This window comes from Protopterus annectens, chromosome 15.part0 (genome assembly GCF_019279795.1).
Source record: "Protopterus annectens isolate FY-2018-M chromosome 15.part0, PAN1.0, whole genome shotgun sequence".
Taxonomy (NCBI): Eukaryota; Metazoa; Chordata; order Ceratodontiformes; family Protopteridae; genus Protopterus; species Protopterus annectens.
The window spans coordinates 418326473-418347198 of record NC_056749.1 but is presented as its reverse complement, the minus strand read 5'-3'; the positions used below and the strand labels follow the sequence as shown (position 1 = coordinate 418347198).

The 20726-nt window shown below is 39.9% G+C and overlaps 1 protein-coding gene across 5 annotated transcripts in view; it reads left to right on the top strand.

Annotated features, from left to right (window-relative positions):
• The window catches only part of LPAR4 (lysophosphatidic acid receptor 4), a 429914-nt gene that overhangs the window by 104114 nt on the left and 305074 nt on the right, over positions 1-20726 (top strand). For all 5 annotated transcript variants that reach the window (XM_044057158.1, XM_044057156.1, XM_044057157.1 and 2 more), the window contains exon 2: positions 8546-8580. The gene's annotated coding sequence lies outside the window, so the exon portion shown is untranslated. The remainder of the gene's footprint in view (positions 1-8545; positions 8581-20726) is intronic.

The window sequence follows — 20726 nt, the reverse complement described above, 5'->3', positions numbered from 1 at the left end:
GAACCAAGAGTGTTCGCCACATGTCTAGGTCCAGTTACAGCTCATTGCTGACTACAGCATATCCCAATTTTTCTGTATTTAGCTGACATGTTTATCTTTGCAGAGTCTAAAAGTGTCAGGAATCTCTCTCTCTCTCTTGGGTGACAGCTCTGTTACACAAGCTGTGATTCCAAGAGAACATTCAAGGGTCTTTATTAACTCCATCTCACAGTAGTGTATTTTTAGGATGTCAACTAGACACCACAGTTCAAAGAGCTTTTCTTCCACAGGAAAAGGTAGATCCATATCTAGGTATTTTTAAAGTGTTTTCTACTAAGACTTGTGTCAGTGAGGAAATACTGCATAATTTTGGGTCTCATGACATCTATGATTCTCATGATACCACCTGGCAGGATTCCACATGAGAAAGATACAGTGATATCTGAAGTCACTTTGGTCTCAGTACAACACACTTTGTCTTTTCAAATCCCAGTGCTGGTCAGGGCAAGAGCCTTCCCTAAATCCAGGTCTCCCCTTCATGTTCCAATAGCAGTGAGTCACCACTGATACTTCAGACTATGATTGGGGAAAAGTCTCAGGAGGGATAAAACTGCAAGGTGTGTAGAACACCAAAAACAGATGCAAGCAAATCAATATAAAGCAGATACTTGCCCTGTTCAAGGGACACAACTCCCTGAATCATCTTTGGTCCCCAGGACATTTTCAAGTTGTTGTGGATAATAGCACAGTCATGTGGTACATCAACAGTAAGGGGGGGCAGGTCATACCCCCTTTGCACACTAGCCATGTTAGATTGGGATATAGCTTAACAGCACAATATCACTCTACAGGCAGTGTACATTTTGTTAAGAACATATTTGTGTGGCAGCCAAGCTGAGCATAACAAGGGCGCAGACCCTCATGAATGGAAACAACATCAAGGGGTCTTTCAAGATTTGATCCATCTGTAGGGGGTTCCTCAAGCAGACCTCTTTGCCTCCTCTGTGAACAATTATCTGAGAAAATTGTGTTACAGGATTCTACTCAAGAAGCCATGGAAGACAGATGCCTTTTCTTTTCCTTGGACAAAAATTTTCCTGTATGCTTTTCCATCCTTTCTACTAATATCTGGGTACTTGTAAAGATTCAAAAGGAGGCCCACAAGACCATTGTGGTAACTTCCTTCTGGCCCAAGCAACCATGGGTCTCCCTTCTTTTGGAAATGGTCAGGGACAATTACCAAAAGCTTTCTCACTGCCTGGATATACTTACACAAGAACAAGGGTGTTTGATGCACCCTGACACCAATCAACTTCAATTGACAGCCTGGATGATAGGGTTTTAATACATTTTATTCACCAGTTTACTGAGGACATGCAGCAGGCACTAATGGAGGCAAGAAAACCTGCTTCTGGAAAGTCATATATTAGGCAAATGGAAAAGGTTTTCTAGTTGGTGTCAACTACATAACCAGCACACTTTCAGGGCTAGTTGCTCTTTGCTTTTACAGTATTTGTGTGAGTTTCTACCCTATGGCCAGTAAGGTGCAATGAGGATGGCTTGCTCTTCAACTGGGCTGCTTTCTGAAGGAATTTGAGAGTTAGGGGAGTTGGAGGATATGCGTATAGAAGACCTGGGGGCCAGTCATGGAGCAGAGTATCCCTCGGTGATTCCCCTGGTGGAAGGATCAGGGCAAATAAGCTGCTGCACTTGTTGTTTAGGGGAGATGCAAAAAGATCACAGCAAGGTTGGTCCCACTGACTGAAAATCATTTATCTCACTTTGTTGTTGAGAGACCACTAATGAGGTAGTAAAGTGGACCTGCTCAGTTTGTCTGCTATCAGATGGAGTTCCCTGGAAAATGCATTTATTAGAAAGTGATTGGAAGGTATCACTCATTGCCATACTCCTGAGGGCTTCTCGACACCGGGGATAAGATCTGTTTCCCCCTTGCTTGTTGATGTACCAGACTACATATTATCTGTCTGGATTGCAATTCTCCCAAGAGGAAGGGACTTCTGAAATGACTGCAATGCTAGGAGCACTGCTCTCATCTCCACAACATTGATATGTAGGTTGGCGTGTACAGGTGACCAAGTGCCTTGCACTGTTTTCCCCAGCAAGTGCCCCCTCCCACTCAATCTGGGAAGTGTCAATGGTCACTATGGCCTTGGGCTGAGGGAGGATGAAAGGACAATCTTATAACAGCTGTTCTGATGGCATCCACCAGGAAAGATATAGTTTTCCTACCTGGGTTATTCTTATCAGTGCAGACGTGGGCTGAGGAAGCACTGACCGTTGTGCTGCCTGCATCCATTGAAGAATCCTCACAGGGAAACTCGCTAAGGGGACTAACATTATTGCTGCTGACATTGATCGCAGGGCTTGCGGAATCAATCGGGATGAAATTCTGGTACTGCAAGTTATTTCCTGACCTGCATCCTTATTGTTTGTATTCTAGAGGAAGAGATGCTATCATAGAAACTGTGTTGTACACTGTTCCTATGAATTCCAAAGTCTGGGTTGGTTGCAGATGAGACTTGTCATAATTTATGGCTATTCTCAGATGCAAACAGATCTGTAACACCTGATTATGAGCTTCTATTAGTCTATGTCTGGTCGGGGTGGTAATGAGCCAGTCATCTGTATATGGAAAAGCCCATAATCCTTGCAGTCTCAAGTGAGCTTCAGCCACTGCCATGCACTTGGTGAACACTCGGGCCTATGGTGAGGCCAAAGGGCAGTGCTCTGAACTGATAGTGACTGGCTGCCAGCCAGAAGTGTAAGTACCTTCTAGGTAATCTGTTCATCTTTATGTGATGGTACCCATCCTGAAGATCTGTTGAGCACATCCGGTCATCCTTGCCCGGAAAGGGCAGAAAGGACTGTGTATATAATATATATATATATATATATATATATATATATATATATATATATATATATATATATATAAATATAAATATGTATGTGAGTGTGTGTGTGTGTGTGTGTGTGTGTAGATGTGTGTGTGTGTAATATATATATATATAAAAAATATATATATATATATATATATATATATATATATATATATATATATATATATATATATATATATATATATATATATATATATATATATATATATATATATATATATATATATATATTGAATATATATATATATATATATATATATATATATATATATATATAGATCCCCTTCATATGATCGAATTTCTCTAAATTCGAAAATCATAAACCCGAAACCAGAATCTCGAATTTAGAGAAACTCAAACATATGAAAGGGACAAAAGAAAAAAAGTAACACCTTTCAAATGTTTTTGCAGGGGGGCTTCACCCCCCCTGCACCCCCACACCCCCCTACTTAAATGTACCTACTTTGAGATCGCACTATAGTGAAGGAAAGGGAAATTCCCATTCTACATTATACACGTAAGCGCAAAACGGAAGATTTTCCATTCCTCCGCTGTAGTGTGGTATGGAACATTCACATTTAAACTGCTAGGGTACAGGGGATCTGGCCCCCTGCAATAATAAGTTAACTTTTTATTTTTTTAAACCTAAGGCTCCCATTCACAATTTCGAGTGAGTGGAAGTTCGAGATTCTGGTCTTGAGATTATGAATTTCGAGCTTCCATCCATTTGATCTTGTGAAGGGGAACCATATATATAGATATATTTACAGAGAAAGAGAGTGGTAGACAAGGATAACTATATATAGTTAGAGATATAGTCATAGAAATAGATATGATGGGGATGGCATCACTACCACCAGTGTGATGGGGAAATATGACCATTGCCTCTACTTTGATATCCAGATAGTAGGATGGCATTCAGTATGATGTTAAGATGGCTGGCACCAATGGAGTATGAATCCCATCACTGCCAACCAACAATGAAATAAAAACCAAGAAAGTGCACACAAATCCTTTTGCAATAATTAAATCATGAAATACAACCTGTTTTCAAGATCAAAAATAGAATATGCATTGCTGTCTTTGTCTTGGATGTGGGCTTCCAGCACCCACTCTCGGATTGGACTTTATACAGGCCACTTACAGAGCTGAGGCTTTTGTCAAAGACCCCAGCCCCCTTCATTAACATTTTTTCTGTTAATCAGTGCCTTTCAATGGCCCTATACCCATTGTAACTGTTTTTCACACAAGTTACTATTCTTTCTCTTTCTCTCTCTCTCTCTCTCTCTCTCTCTCACTCACACTCACACACACACACACACACACACACACACACACACACACACACACACACACACACACCCACAGACACATATGTATACACACCCACACTCATAGACACATACGCACACACACTCACGCCCCCACACACACACAGTTCCTGGGGTAGGCTGGAAGAATTCCCCCAAATCCCCACAACTTTCTTCCTGGCATGAAAGTAGTACCTCCACCCTGTGTAAGGCCCAGAAACATTCAGTTGTCTGTCTGCTCTTAAGCCAAATATAATACAACAGTCTGATAGATAATAGATGAATGCAGTCTAATAAGAGATGGTGTCACACAACATATTAACTGTCAGTGAAAATAATACTCAACCTCTTCTCAGATAGCTAGCAGTGCACAAATATACTTAAAGTAAGTAGTAAATATCAGCCTCAAAAATGTAAAGTTTAAGAAATGTACTTTAGTTAAATAATTAAAAAAATGCAAATACAGATTAAAATGTGTAGGTTGACACACAAAGAAGTAAAATAAAAGACAATAAAAATGGGCATGAAACACAGTGAAAAAATATAACCTCCAGATACCCAAGTTTAATGGCTACCATTTACTCAATTGTACTACCCCTACCTATCATGTGCTAGAGAACTTTGATATTTTTTAGACTGGTCCACCCTAAACAATGCATAGCAAAGCACTATCTATATGTTTTCCCTAGTCCCCTGTGGACACACAGTGATATCATTTAATTATAATTTTCCTGAGACTAGAGAAGAGCAAGTAGTTAAGCCAGTTCTTTCATTTGACCTGGCAATAATTATTCAAGATCAAAAGGCATTCCACGTTCTTCAAAACAACAAAACATATCTATTCCTATGCCATGAGAACAATACTCACTGAATATAGATATAAAAGACTGAAAGAGAGAGAGAGAAGAGAAGGAAAGAAAGAGAGAGTAGAACACATTTTAAATCCGTTTTCCTTAATGTAACAAAAAGGAAGTTGTGTGGAAACTGGTGTGTGTGTGTGTGTGTGTGTGTGTGTGTGTTTGTGGGGGTGAACTAAAGCAAAGTTGATGTACTTATAGTGAATATACTGAGTATGCCCCACTAGTGTAATCAGGCCTGTGAACTATAATTGCAGAGATATAAGACGTAGGGAGCATTAGGCTTTGTGTAGCAAGGATTCCATTACTCCACAACATCCACCAGTCAAATCTCAATCAAGAAAGCAAACAGTCTTTTGAGCGTAATTTTGCTTAAGTTAATTAAGTAGATAGGAAACAGAGTGCTGCAAGAAAGTTGTAATTACATTTGAGTTTGCAACACTAGCAGTTTTTTTTTTCTTAGGTGCAGTGGAACAATTTCAACACAGTGAATTTAAGGAATGATGTCCTACACTAATGAACTTGCTGGATATGGTTGGGGACGCCACTTATGGTCTCCCCTTTCTGGTGGAATAGAGCTGGTGGGAATGAAATGTAGCACCAAGGGCAAATATTACTGGTTACAAAATGCCATTAACCATCTATGGTATTCACTTTCTAGTCTTAACAGTGAGTTCACTAGCAGTATATTGTGAGGGATATTGATTAAAAAAAAAAAAAAAAAAAAAACAGATCAACTCCTATCTTAATTGAAGACAAAAAGTTCCTGGGGCTTGTAGTGTATTGCTCATCTTATAGGTTTTAGCATTCATGGAGATGTTCAGGAGATGCACTGGATAACAGGAGACTGTCCTGTGTAGATCCTTCTCTGCATACTTGATATGTAATGTCTTGGTGGGTTTACATGTTACCCTATTAATATTAATGACAATACAAGATTTGAGTTAGATGGTGCCAAATCATTGCCATACTATAGTACCTAGTAATACCACATGCTAAAAGGCTGGCTACGGAAAGGCTATAAATAGACTGAATGCCTATATTGTCCAGATAGTTTTAGCAAGTAAAGCTACAAAAGGTCAGTGGCTGATTGGTTTTATTTTACTTGTCCATTACCATAATAGTTACAGTTAGTTTTATTTAACTTTGCTAACATTTACATGTACTAGTAGCAAAACCGTATATAATGTCTGCTGATACCTTAATGTGATAGCATTAAAAATGCACAAGGCGTACAAGTAGGATCACATTTCATCTAGGGCAAGCATGTCAAAAAAAGGATAAGAGATATCACAGTTTGATGTGTGCAAGTTCTAGAAGAAATTCAATACAAAGTACCCACAATAGAAAAAGGCAGTGTTAACAACAATATAATTTACAAACACTACAGCACAATTTTAAGTATCAGTGGAGTGGCGGGCATGGATGCCAGTCAGTAGTCCATCAGTGGAGGATTGGCTCCTTACCAGTCAGTATTTATGTTGAGATGCTAGGCGTGGGTGTCACTCAGCATTATGTCAATGTGATGCCAGGCGCCATTTGCCTTGCACAATGCTGCAGTAGTTTATAAGACTATTTCGAAAATGTTTACACTGGTTAGGCAACAACAAGAACAATGCAACATACAACAATTAAATTCAGAGTTTTTGTACTCTTTTTATACATTCACTGCAGCAGGCTTTTGAAAGCAAGGGCAACACTGAATCAAATGGCAACTGAAACTGTAAAAGACTAGGCAAAAGACAGGAATTAAAAAAACTTGGTTTAGAGAATGGCAAAAAGAAGGCTGTGAAAGAAAATTTGATGTGTAGAATGACAAATGAATAGTGAGGTATGTGTGATGTTTTAATGAGGGAAAAGATCCTCTTCGTTGTTGTACAAAGAATTTAGCTCACTGCACACCCTGAAGGATTTGGTTTGGCATTAGAAGTTCGAAGTGGGTTCGGTCGAACCCACTTCAGTCGAAGTTCTGAGGCCAAACAGCAACGATGTTGAACCTGACATTGTCGAAGTATGAATCTCGCCCCCATCTCGACCCATGTTAAAGCCCAGAAGTTTACGGCGAGTTGTATTTCGACAATGTCGGAATTCGACATTGTCGTTTTAGCAGAAGTGGGTCGGTAATTCCATCATTCGATGGAGTCTGGTTTGACCTTCTCATGGTAAACCGGAGGATTTATGCACATCTGGCAGGTGTCGTCAAAATCTGTAACAAATTATTAAATTTAAGGGGGGGTTGGTAAAGAAGATTGTCAAATGGAGAAATAATCAAGATATCAGTGATAGAGAAGCTAAATTTCATTGGAAAAATGAAAGGTAACATTGTACAAAGCTAGAAATGTCTTGAAACAAGGAGAAAGTGCTGATAATGCTGTATAAGATGATGATACAGCATGACTGAGATCCATGATAATTTAAATGTAGGTCACTGAAAGTGTGAAACAGTTTTGCTGAATGAAAAGGTCTGAAGTAGTATGTATTAAGCATCTTCCCTTTCAGAATCCATGTTTCCTTAAATAATAGGTAGCAGAAATGGTTCTAAAGAGGGTGAATAAAACAAAGTAATCCCCATCCTCATGCCACAGAGGGATAAAGCCCTTACTGCAGCCCATATGACCCATGTTTGATTAGCAGACATGGCTTGGCTTGCTGTTTGCGCAACATTCAGTGGGAGCTCTGGGTGGACCCAGCTCATGGAGTCTGGACCAGAGGGACATGAATAACTTAAACTGTTACACAATATGTAAGTAAATATTATGTAGATTACATTGAGATGTACGTAATATATCTGTTCTACTGCTTATAATGTTAACCACTAAGCTGCAGGGCAAAACTGTCATCTTTGAGCATGAGTCTAGTGTGACAGATAAGAGGGGTTATTTTTTGACCTGGAAATGCAAAAATCACATCCAAGTGAAAAGTGGTTCACCAAATCTTACTGTGTACTGTGCTTCCATGAAAAAGGTCTGAGGATGAACTTGACTGTGTGTGTGTGTGTGTGTGTGTGTGTGTGTGTGTGTGTGTGTGTGGGGGGGGGGGGGTGATCTTCATACCCCTCAAGTAAGCATAATGTGTTACATCCACTAGGAGGGTGTTTGGCGTTCTTGATAAATATCCAGCACAGCTAAACAGGTTCATTGAATAATGTTTCACCATCCTGTGTTTAGCCATTAATTGAATCAGTGAGGAGGCATGGGATGAAGACTGAATTATATCTGTCAGCTGATTAGAGGACATTTTTCTTTTTTATGTTTACAGGAAGAGCTTAGTTTGCCGATTAAGTTTTTAAGAAAAGTTGTAGAGTGTCATCATAGAAAGCAACTCATTTGTGGTTAAGGACAAAGGAATAATTAAAGTAATCTGAGCATGAAATCTTTTGAAAGTGTGAAGAGGAGTACAGAATTCATGTGTGTAGAAATAGCTGGACATAGCTGAATGAGTAATGCTTTTAAAAATTTTATTTTTTTTTCTTTTCTAGTTCATGTCTGATCAGATCTGCCAGTATTGCAACAGGTAAGTCAATTTACTCATTTATAAAATTTTAAAAACACAATTAATTTTGGAAGAAAATGAAACACTTTTATTTCCTATAATGAGATGTCTAAGCCAGACAGTAATTCCTTTTATTTGGAATATTCGAGATTACAAAAGGGACTTGAAAGAATGATCTGCAAAGAGTGAGGAGTTAACCAAGGTGCTACATGTATAAATAAAGGGATAGGTAGAATCCCTGCTGTTTGTCATCATTAACCAACGTGCTAAATGTATAAACGAAGGGGTAGATAGAATCCCTACTGTTTGTCACCAGATAGTTGATTAACACTGAAAATATCAAACCTGAAAGTTCACTGTTGTTTTTTCAAGGGAGTTAAACTTGGAGAAGAGCAGGAAAGTGATGGTGAATGTTCTCTTTTTCCTTTTTCTCTGAATTTCTACAACCTTTTGAGTTGGCATATATATATATATATATATATATATATATATATATATATATATATACTCTAAGGAAGTGAGGCTTGTCCCAGTGTAAGGAGGCTCACCGGGAGCTTGCCTCCTACAAAAAGCATGTTTTTGTGTGTATTTTACAACCTTAGAAGTGTCAATAGTTTGTCTAGTGATATAATACTTTTTTAGAATTTCAAGTCAAATAATCATCCCTATTGTTTAAAAGAGGCATGATTATTCTTAATGGACCTAAAATATACTTCAGGGAGGATAGAACTTTGTCACGTAGGAAAGACAGCTGATAGGGATTGTGTGTCATATCTGCTGTCATATAGTTTATTTATTTAACATTTGTTTACCGAGAAAGTCCGACTTGGAACAAAGCCAATTTTCAGTGGAGGCCTGGGGAGAAACATGTCTTTGTAACATGAGAGGAAACCGGAGTACCTGCAGAAAGCCCACACAAATGCAGGGAGGATATGCAGACTCCACACAGAAGGCACTCAGCTGAGAATCAAACTGGAGAACCTCTTGCTGTGAGGTGATAATGCTACAGCTCCACCACTGCTCTGTCATAGTTTCCCATGAAACTTTTGGTTTTGGTCAGCATTATTTTAGGCATAGATGTTATTGAGTTAGGTTTTAAATGTCCATTTTAATCTCATTTGAAATGTAATATTTGGTCGGAAATATGTAACAGTTTCAAATTCATTGGAATGCAGTGTTTTTAATAAGCTACGCATGTATAAAAATGTTGTTAGAAAATTATTTTCGATCTAACTGTAACTTAAGTAGATATAGCCTAATTTAGATGACAGGTATCCTAATGAAATACCTCTATCACCAACCGTGGGAAACTCCTGATATACCCATGCACAGTTGTGGATTATTGCTTAAATGTATGTGTGTGCATATATATATATATATATATATATATATATATATATGTGTGTGTGTGGTTCTACTTATAAATTTGGAACTTTCAAAATGTTGAATTTTTTATGGTTGAGACCATAAGATCAAAATTTTAAAACTTCGAAATTTAAATAAAAAAAATAAAAACAAAAAAATCTTTTTTTTTTTTTTTTTACATTTTTGCAAGGAGGCAAGCCCCCTGCACCCCGCCACCCCCTGCTGATTTAATATACCAACTCCAAGATCACATCACATTGCATCGAGGAAAATGGTGAATAATACCGTTCTGCACTGTATGGCAGTCTCTGTTTAAATAGTTCGAAGTTTCAAAACTTCGATCTTATGGCCGCGACCATAAGAAATTCAACTTTTTGAAAATTCAAAATTTAGAAGTAGGCCAGTGTGTGTGTGTGTGTGTGTATGTGAGTGTGTATATATAATACATATATATATGTGTGTGTGTGTGTTTTTGTGTGAGTGCATGTGTGTATGTATGTATGTATATATATATATATATATATATATATATATATATATATATATATCTGGATTCGTATCACTTTACCTAAAGACCATTTCACTGACACTCATTTCACTGAGACCAAATCACCTAAAGTTCATTTCACCTAAAACTCATTTCACTGACAAGTAGTACTCTAAGGCAAGTCAAAGGTATATGTCTTTTTCCCCACTGTAGTATGATCCTGGTGTTAGTGTATATAGTTGGGGGGGTGGGGTTGCCTTTTGCCAAATAATGCTGCTCCCCCACACCCCCCCCCCCCAGCTATGTATACTAACACCAGGATCGCACTACAGTTTGGAAAAGGACATATACCTTTGACTTGCCTTAGAGTGCCACTTGTCAATGAAATGAGTTTTAGGTGAAATGAACTTTAGGTAATTTAGTCTCAAGTGAAATGGATTTCAGTGAAATGGTCTTTAGGTGAAGTGATACGAATCCATATATATAGTTATAATGTATATGTATATGTGTGTGTGGGCGGCCACAGTGGTGCAGCAGTTAGTGTTGCCACCTCACAGCAAGAGGTTCTCCAGTTCGATCCTCGGCTAGGGTGCTTTTTGTGCAGAGTCTGCATGTCCTCCCTGTGGTCATGTGGGTTTCCTCCAGGTGCTCCGGTTTCCTCCCACATCCCAAAGACATGCTGTAGGTGGATTGGACACTCTAAATTGGCCCTAGGTGTGAGTGCATGCATGCATGTGTGTTCCTTCTGTGGAAGGTTGGATGCCGGGCTGGCAACTCGACACTGTAAAACTCCACTGCCAATCATGAGCGGACAGGTGATCTGCTGTGGTGACCCCTAACTGGGAAAAGCAGAAAGAAGAAGATATATGTATATGTTTGTGTGTGTGTGTATATGAATATCTAAAGTGACTGATCACAACAACAGTGATTGGAAAAATAATAATGGAATTAAAAAGAAAAACAACAAAATAACATAATTTTTGTCTGGAGACAAGACCAACATGTGAGGAATTTTGCCCCCACACCCCCTGCTACTTGTATATCCCATGTACAAGATCACACAGCACTCATGCCATATTTCAGTTAATTTGATTAACTGAATGTTTAGTTAAATGCTTGCCAATAATATTTTGTAGATATAGATGTAGTTATACACACACATTACAGAAATGTATGTAAATGCATCATGAAATCTGAAATACAGAAAAAGCTGAGTTATTCAATGCAGAAAGTAACTTGAAAGCTTATCAGCAGCACAAAACACTGAAAAAATGTAACAAAAAAAAAAAAAAAAAAAGAAGAAAATAACATATATTTGCACAGAGGCAAGCCCACCTCAATCCCACAAACACCCCTGTGACTTTATACATACTACCTCTGAGATCACAAAACAGGAGAAAAAGGAGAAAAAAAACTTCTCTAAACCACACTGTCTTGTGATCTTGCTGTTTAAACAGTACATTTGATGGAAATCAAGCAAAATAGTTGACTATTTTTTCTTTGACATAAACACTAGTTGCTCAAGTGACTTTCTGCCCCACATAGACGCACACTATATGCTAACCCCCCCACCCTAAAAAAAGGCAGGAAAGGTGTGATTTAACAAAATATCATGCATTATTCAGTTGGATAAGGAGGTTGTCTGCAAGCAGGAACTCATTTCTTCATTTGAATGATCATGTAAAGAAGGGTGACACACAATGGGGGTATTATTACAGTGCCATAGAAGTATAGAGCATGTTAGACAAGTTGGGGAACACCTGTGTAATATACCCCGTGGAGTGTACCTTTTAATACAGCTAGATGTTTGGGCTGGCAAAGGCCTACAGCATGAAAGTTTTAAAGGAAACCTGTTTGTCAAACAAGATGCACAAGGCTATGTGTGGTAGAGTGCACTACAAGGTGCTGTTTAGGTTGTTTGAAAGTCAAGTGGACAGTATACTGTTCTGTTCTGGAATCTGAAAACATCATAGGCTGTTTTTTTATTTTTTTTGAGCAGCTTTGTGGAAAAAAACTTGAGTTTTTATATATGTCCTTGCTTTAGTGTCTGTTTGGACTTACACTGGTTGGTGAAGAATTCAGGCAATTGCCTTGAGACTTACCAATTATTAGTTTATCACAGTGCTAGTGCTGTCTAGTACACCCATATTTTTTGCTACTGAAGGAGGTAATCCTGAGTTAGTTGACTTACAAGTAAACCACATAATCTTTAAAAAGGCACAGTGGGATGGTAATGCTTTGAATAGGGCAAGAGGGAACATAGCTAAAGTTGTAGTTGAAAGATAGTGAACAGGGTATTTCCCATCCCCATATTTTGAGGTTAAAAATGACCTTTTATAGAGAATACATAAAGAAAGTGAAGTATTTCTACATCAGTTGCTATTGCCAAAACCTTAGACAACACTAATGATAAAGCTAGCCACTAGTAATGTGTAAGATGATCAGTTGGTGATGGACAAAACCATAGCAGCAGTGTTAGCCAACCAGGCATAATGAAAGAGAAAATGTCCATGCTACTTATCCAGAATGCCAGAAAATGGTAACCCATATTTTATTTAAAAGACCATTCTAAAGCCTATCATGTAAGTAACTCATGAACATATTACTGTGGCCATCATGGGACCACTTGTAAAGTTAAATGTTGGGTACTAGTACATTCTGGTCTTAATAGATTGTGCTACTAGATTTCTAGAAGTACAGCTAATACACAGATCTTAACCTTATTTGCTAGAACCGGTAGTAATATTCCCCAAAGTGGGTATCCTTAAGATACTTACTGATTAAGGCATTTCCTGTATATCAAGAGTTCTGCTTCAGTTGCGTTCGTGATTTAAAGTCAGACACTTGAGGACATCTGTTATTGATGCAAACAGGAAAACTCAAACTAGTTGTTACCCTACTTAATGTTTACCATCAGAAGAGTGCAACATTCTTCAAAATTTTCCCAATTCAGCATCTGTAGAACAGATATCTGGGTGGACCAGTTGACACTGCTAAGGAAATTTCAGAAGCAGAGAAGAACTATTATAATGTGTGGTAGAACACTATGTTAGTTTTTTTTTTCAAAAACATTTTTATTTTGTTTTCATTATAAACATACACAAATGTACATATGACAGATACAATAAAATAATAAAAAACTATTTACAATATTTGCATTCATCCATGATAAACAATCATTTTATCCATGAGAAGTTATCAGTACTTGTTCCGAAGGTTTTCCAGTTGTTGCCATGCTATTTTTTATGAGTAATGTTACGAGTTCTATAACAAATGGTTTTCAGTTCTTTTTTACAAACAACTTTTGCCAAATTAATAAAATCTTTAAACATCAAATCTTTACTTTTCCTGTTCAAAGTAATAACTTTTCTGGCAATTGCAATAATCGACCAAAGTAAACAAATCTGAAATTTAGGTATTACATTAGGTATAGGAACATTGAATAGGATTAGTGAGTTACAAATATGACAGTTATCAGACCATAAAGCATATACAAAGTATCTGAAGTCTTTCCCGTACTGAACAACATTTCTGCATTCAATGAACATGTGAACCCAGTTGGCTTATAGTAATTCATCACATTTCCAACATTTACTTTCACTATTTTTGAGTATAAGATTTATTTTATGTGGAGTAGAGAAACTCCTCTTCATAAATTTCCATGTATACAATCTCCAATATAACGAAGAAAAGGTACCATACATACAATTCAATAACAATTTTTTGGATTCATCAGATATTTGTTCTCCATTAATCTTTACATAGTAATTCCAAAAATCTGAGTCAAACTTTGGAGTGTCTTCTCTTAGTATCTTATAGATAGGTGAGATACTTAATTTTTGATTATCTGTGTTTTCAAGATACCCAATAAAAAGCTGGATCAAACTAGGTATAGATTCAGTCTCTAGGTTGATTGATACTCTCATTTTGTTTTCTATAAACTGCCATAATGAGTGTGTAAACAACCACTATGTTAGTTTGAAGGATAGACTAAAGCTGGTTGTTGTGTCTTTCAGCTTTTCCCGGTTAGGGGTCGCCACAGCGGAACTCCAGTCCGCTAATGATTGGCAGTAGATTTTTACGTGCTGACTTGCCGGGCCTGATGCACAACCTTCAACGAAGGAACGCCCATATACGCATGTTGCCACACAGAAGATGCTGTAACTGAGAATCGAACGGGGCAACGTCTTACTTGAGGCGACAACGCTACCGCAGCACCACCACCGCATGCAGTACACACTGAGAGACATGGAAATGCAACAGGATTATACATATTTGTTTAATTTCTTGACTAAAATAAAGATCCCTTTTCAGTGGTAGCCCAGGAAGAAAAGCCACATGATGCAACAAATGTGTTAGAAGAAAAATTTGACAATATTGTAGAGATTACAGAATAGAAACATGTACAGGATAAGCACAGTTAACATAATTACAAAGAATTGTAAGACACAAAAGCACACTACAAAACAAATGGATGCAATTCATAAGTAGATTTCATACATTACTTTTCTTAAGAATACAGTTGTAGTTGATGTAATAATGTCCAAAACAAAGTGAGGTAGACAAACTTTATGAAATTAAGTTAGCAGAGTAAGGTCAAGTTATTATAGTAGAATGACTAAAGCATCATGGTTAAAACTTTTAAAGGTAGGATGAGCTAAGAGATAGGAGGATGCAGCATGGGGACATCTCGTGTGAGAAGGGGATAAAAGGATGCAGCATGGGGACATCTCGTATGAGAAGGGAATAAGAGGATGTAGCATGAGGACATCTCCAATAAGAAGGGGATAAGAGGATGTAGCATGGGGTTATCTCATGTGAAAAGGGGGTAAGATGTAGCATGGGGACATCTCCTATGAGAAGGGGATAAGAGGATGTAGCGGGAACATCTCTTATAAGAAGGGGATAAGAGGATGTAGCGTGTGGTTATCTCATGTGAGAAGGGGATAAGAGGATGTAGCATGGGGATATCTCATGTGAGAAGGGGATAAGAGGATGTAGCATGGGGATATCTCATGTGAGAAGGGGATAAGAGGATGTAGCATGGGGATATCTCATGTGAGAAGGGGATAAGAGGATGTAGCATGGGGACATCTCCTATGAGAAGGGGATAAGAGGATGTAGCGTGGGGATATCTCATGTGAGAAGGGGCTAAGTGGATGTAGCATGGGGTTATCTTATTTGAGAAGGGGTAAGAGGATGTAGCATGGGGATATCTCATTTGAGAAGGAGGTAAGATGATGTAGCATTGGGGCATCTCATATAAGAAGGGAATAAGAGGATGTAGCATGGAGACATCTCATGTAAGAAGGGGATAAGAGGATGTAGCATGGGGACATCTATAAGAAGGGGCTAAGAGGATGTAGCATGGGGACATCTATAAGAAGGGGATAAGAGGATGTAGCCTGGGGTTATCTCATGTGAAAAGGGGTAAGAGGATGTAGCATGGGGATATCTCATATAAGAAGGGGATAAGAGGATGTAGCATGGGGATATCTTATTTGAGAAGAGGATAAGAGGATGTAGCATGGGGACATCTCGTATGATAAGGGGGTAAGAGGATGTAACATGGGACATCTCATATGAGAAGGGGGTAAGAGGATGTAGCATGGGGATATCTCATATAAGAATGGGATAAGAGGATGTAGCATGGGGTATCTCATGTGAGAAGGGGGTAAGAGGATGTAGCATGGGGACATCTATAAGAAGGGGATAAGAGAATGTAGCCTGGGGTTATCTCATGTGAAAAGGGGTAAGAGGATGTAGCGTGGGGACATCCCATATAAGAAGGGTATAAGAGGATGTAGCATGGGGACATCTCGTATGATAAGAGGGTAAGAGGATGTAACATGGGACATCTCGTATGAGAAGGGGGTAAGAGGATGTAGCATGGGGATATCTCATATAAGAATGGGATAAGAGGATGTAGCATGGGGTTATCTCATGTGAGAAGGGGGTAAGAGGATGTAGGATGGGGGCATCTTGTATAAGAAAAATAGCCAAGGATTCAAAAGATAACCATAAAGCCTTCTTTAGCTATGTTAAGAATCTAAGTGGAAACTCGCAGATATGCCCTGAACTAGTGCAAAGTAGCACAAAATATACTGAACCTACTGATATTTATAACATCCAGGCAGATAGATTCAGTGCAAACTTCACCCTCCTCTCACCCCCAAAAGGGCTCACAACAATACCGGAAAAGTGTAGTGTCCCGGAAATCACAGATGCACAGGTGAAAATAGCCCTTTCAGAAGCCAAAAACACAGCGTCAGTGGGGCCAGATGATGTCCCAGGCTGCGTCTTGCATGAACTACAGAACTAACTAACCCACCACCTAAACACACTGTTCAACCACAGCCTCTCCACAGACTACGTGCCCAAAGAATGGCACACAGCAACGGTTATTCCACTCCAGAAAGGAGGGGCCACAACTGACCCTGATAACTATCGCCTGATAAGCCTGACTAGCCTGGTCTGCAAGGCTATGGAGCGCATCATCATGCAACCCATTAACAAAGACATTGGGAACCACTTGACCCGACCCAGTTCGGCTTTAAGGGCAGATCATGCCTACTAAACCTGGTTGACTTCTTTGAGACAGTCACCAAGGCCATAGACAAGGGAAAGGTTGTTCACGCAGCCTACCTTGAACTCGCCAAGGCTTTCAACACCATTCCCCACTCAGGTATTACAGAAAAACTCACCAGCCTGAACATAAACTCCTACGTCATGAGATGGGCTGCCAACTGGCTTACAGACAGAACTCACACGGTAAGACTAGCGGGCTCCAGGTCCGACTCTAAACCAGTCACAAGTGGTGTCCCACAAGGCTCGGTCCTGGGACCACTACTGTTCGGCATATACTTCTCAGAAGAACAGGCAAACACAGGAGGACAATGGCTAACCAAGTTTGCTGATGACTGCAAACTGGGAGCCATAATTGACTGTACGGCTGATACGGACATCCTCCAAAAGGGCCTTACTGAGACGGACACCTGGTGTCAAAGTCATGGCCTCAAGCTAAATGCCAAAAAAGGCATAGTCATCCCATTTGGGAAAAACAAAACACCCATAAATTACCACATAGTTGGCAGCCCCCTTGATACAGAAGAGGTAATAAGAGATCTGGGGACCCAGGCAGATAGTAGTCTCTCCTTTGACAATCATATTTCCAAAGTAGTTAGGAAATCCTTCTATGTGGCCCATCTAATTACTAAAGGGTTCGTATCTGGAAATAAAGAGGTTATAGTGCCCCTCTACTCATCACTTAACAGACCCATCATAGAGTACAATGCCCCATTTGGGATGTACCACACAAGACACTTCCAACCGCTGGAGAGACCACAAAAGTGCCTCATCAAGAGGATTACTGGCCTGAAACATGTCCTATGCAGCCTGACTGAAAAAACTCTGACTGTACTCAGTGGCATATCGCTTAATCAGAGGTGATCTCTGCTTGACTTACAAAGCCATGTCCAACTCAGAATTGATGGACATGCTCCACCTAAAGAAATCCGTCACTGCGAGCCACGCGCTCTAGTGAGCTAAACCTCACTACAACAATAAATAGAACATGCTGGTGGGATAGATTCCTGTCACAGAGACTCCCCATGCTTTGGAACAAAATTCCAAACTACATTAGGCAGAGCCCCTCACTAACAATCTTCAAGAGAAACCTTGACGAGTAGATGGGTAACAGAAAATACACCCCTGGGATCACTTCATAGGCTCTGCTTGACAGAGGATCTGTTAATTAATCAATGGGGTGGCGAAAGCCGACACACTGGCTAGGCTTATAAATGCCCTCAGGCAGATAGCCTAGTACCTACCTATGAACCTATAAGAAGGGGATAAGAAGATGTAGCATGAGGATATCTCATATAAGAAGGGGATAAGAGGATGTAGCATGGGGACATCTCATATGAGACGGGGGTAAGAGGATGCAGCATGGGGTTATCTCATGAGAAGGGGATAAGAGAATGTAGCATGGGGTTATCTCATGTGAGAAGGAGGTAAGAGGATGTAGCAAGGGGATATCTCGAGGAGGGGATAAGAGGATGTAGCGTGGGGATATCTCATATCAGAAGGGGACAAGACGGGACAAGAGGATTTACCATGGGGTTATCTCCTATAAGAAGGGGATAAGAGGATGTAGCATGGGGTTCTCATGTGAGTAGGGGGTAAGAGGATGTAGAGTGGGGATATCTCATATGAGAAGAGGATAAGAGGATGCAGCATGGGGTTCTCATGTGAGGAGGTGGTAAGAGGATGTAGCATGGGGATATCTCATATAAGAAGGGGATAAATGGATGTAGCATGGGGATGTCTCATGTGAGAAGGGGGTAAGAGGATGTAGCATGCGGATATCTTGTATAAGAAGGGGATAAGAGGATGTAGCATGGGGTTATCTCATGTGAGAAGGGGATAAAAGGATGTAGCATGGGGTTATCTCATGTGAGAAGGGGTAAGAGGATGTAGCGTGGGGATATCTCCTATAAGGAGGGGATAAGTGGATGTAGCATGGGGTTATCTCATGTGAGGAGGGGGTAAGAGGATGTAGCTTGGGGATATCTCATATAAGAAGGGGATAAGAGGATGTAGCATGGTGTTATCTCATGTGAGGAGGGGGTAAGAGGATGTAACATGGGGACATCTCATTTGAGAAGGGGATAAAAGGATGTAGCATGGGGACATCTCATGTGAGAAGGGGATAAGAGGATGTAGCATGGGGACATCTCATCTGAGAAAAGGATAAGAGGATGTAGCATGAGGACATCTCGTATGAGAACGGGATAAGAGGATGTAGCATGAGGACATCTCATATGAGAAGGGGTAAGAGGATGTTGCATGGGGATATCTTGAGGAAGGGATAAGAGGAATGTAGCATGGGGACATCTTGTATGAGAAGGGGATAACAGGATGTAGCATGGGGACATCTCATATAAGAAGGGGATAAGTGGATGTAGCATCGGGACATCTCTTATGAGAAGGGGATAAGAGGATGTAGCATGGGGATATCTCGCGAAGGGGATGAGAGGATGTAGCATGGGGATATCTCAAGGAGGGGATAAGAGGATTTAGCATGGGTACATCTCTTATGAGAAGGGGATAATAGGATGTAGCATTGGGACATTTTGTATAAAAAGGGGATAAGGGGATGTAGCATGTGGATATCTCATGTTTCAAGGGAATAAATGAATGTAGCATGTGGTAATCTAATTTGAGAAGGGGGTAAGAGGATGTAGCATGGGGACATCTCATATAAGAAGGGGATAAGAGGATGTAGCATGGGGATATCTCCTATGAGAAGGGGATAAGAGGATGTAGCATGGGGACATCTCTTATGAGAAGGGGTAAGAGGATGCAGCAAGGGGATATCTCATTTGAGAAGGGGAAAAGAGGATGTAGCATGGGGACATTTCATATGAGAGGGGGTAAGAGGATGTAACATGGGGACATCTCATATGAGAAGGGGTAAGATAATATAGCATGAGGATATCTCATGTAAGAAGGGGTAAGAGGATGTAGCGTGGGGATATCTCATATAAGAAGGGGAAAAGAGGAAGTAGCATGGGGATATCTCTTGTTTGAAGGGGATAAGTGGAGGTAGCATGGGGTTATCTCGTGAGTAGGGGATAAGAGGATGTCTCGTGGAGATATCACATGTGAGGAGGGGATAAGAGGATGTAACATGGGGACATCTCATTTGAGAAGGGGATAAAAGGATGTAGCATGGGGACATCTCATGTGAGAAGGGGATAAGAGGATGTAGCATGGGGACACCTCATCTGAGAAAAGGATAAGAGGATGTAGCATGAGGACATCTCATATGAGAAGGGGATAAGAGGATGTAGCATGGGGATATCTCGCGAAGGGGATGAGAGGATGTAGCATGGGGATATCTCAAAGAGGGGATAAGAGGATTTAGCATGGGGACATCTCTTATGAGAAGGGGATAATAGGATGTAGCATGGGGACATCTTGTATAAAAAGGGGGTAAGAGGAATTAGCATGGGGATATCTTGTATAAGGAGGGGGTAAAAGGATGTAGCATGGGGAAATCTCATATGAGAAGGAGGTAAGAGGATGTAGCATGGGGACATCTCATATAAGAAGGGGATAAGAGGATGTAGCATGGGGATATCTCCTATGAGAAGGGGATAAGAGGATGTAGCATGGGGATATCTCCTATGAGAAGGGGATAAGAGGATGTAGCATGGGGACATCTCTTATGAGAAGGGGGTAAGAGGATGTAGCATGGGGACATTTCGTATGAGAGGGGGTAAGAGGATGTAACATGGGGACATCTCATATG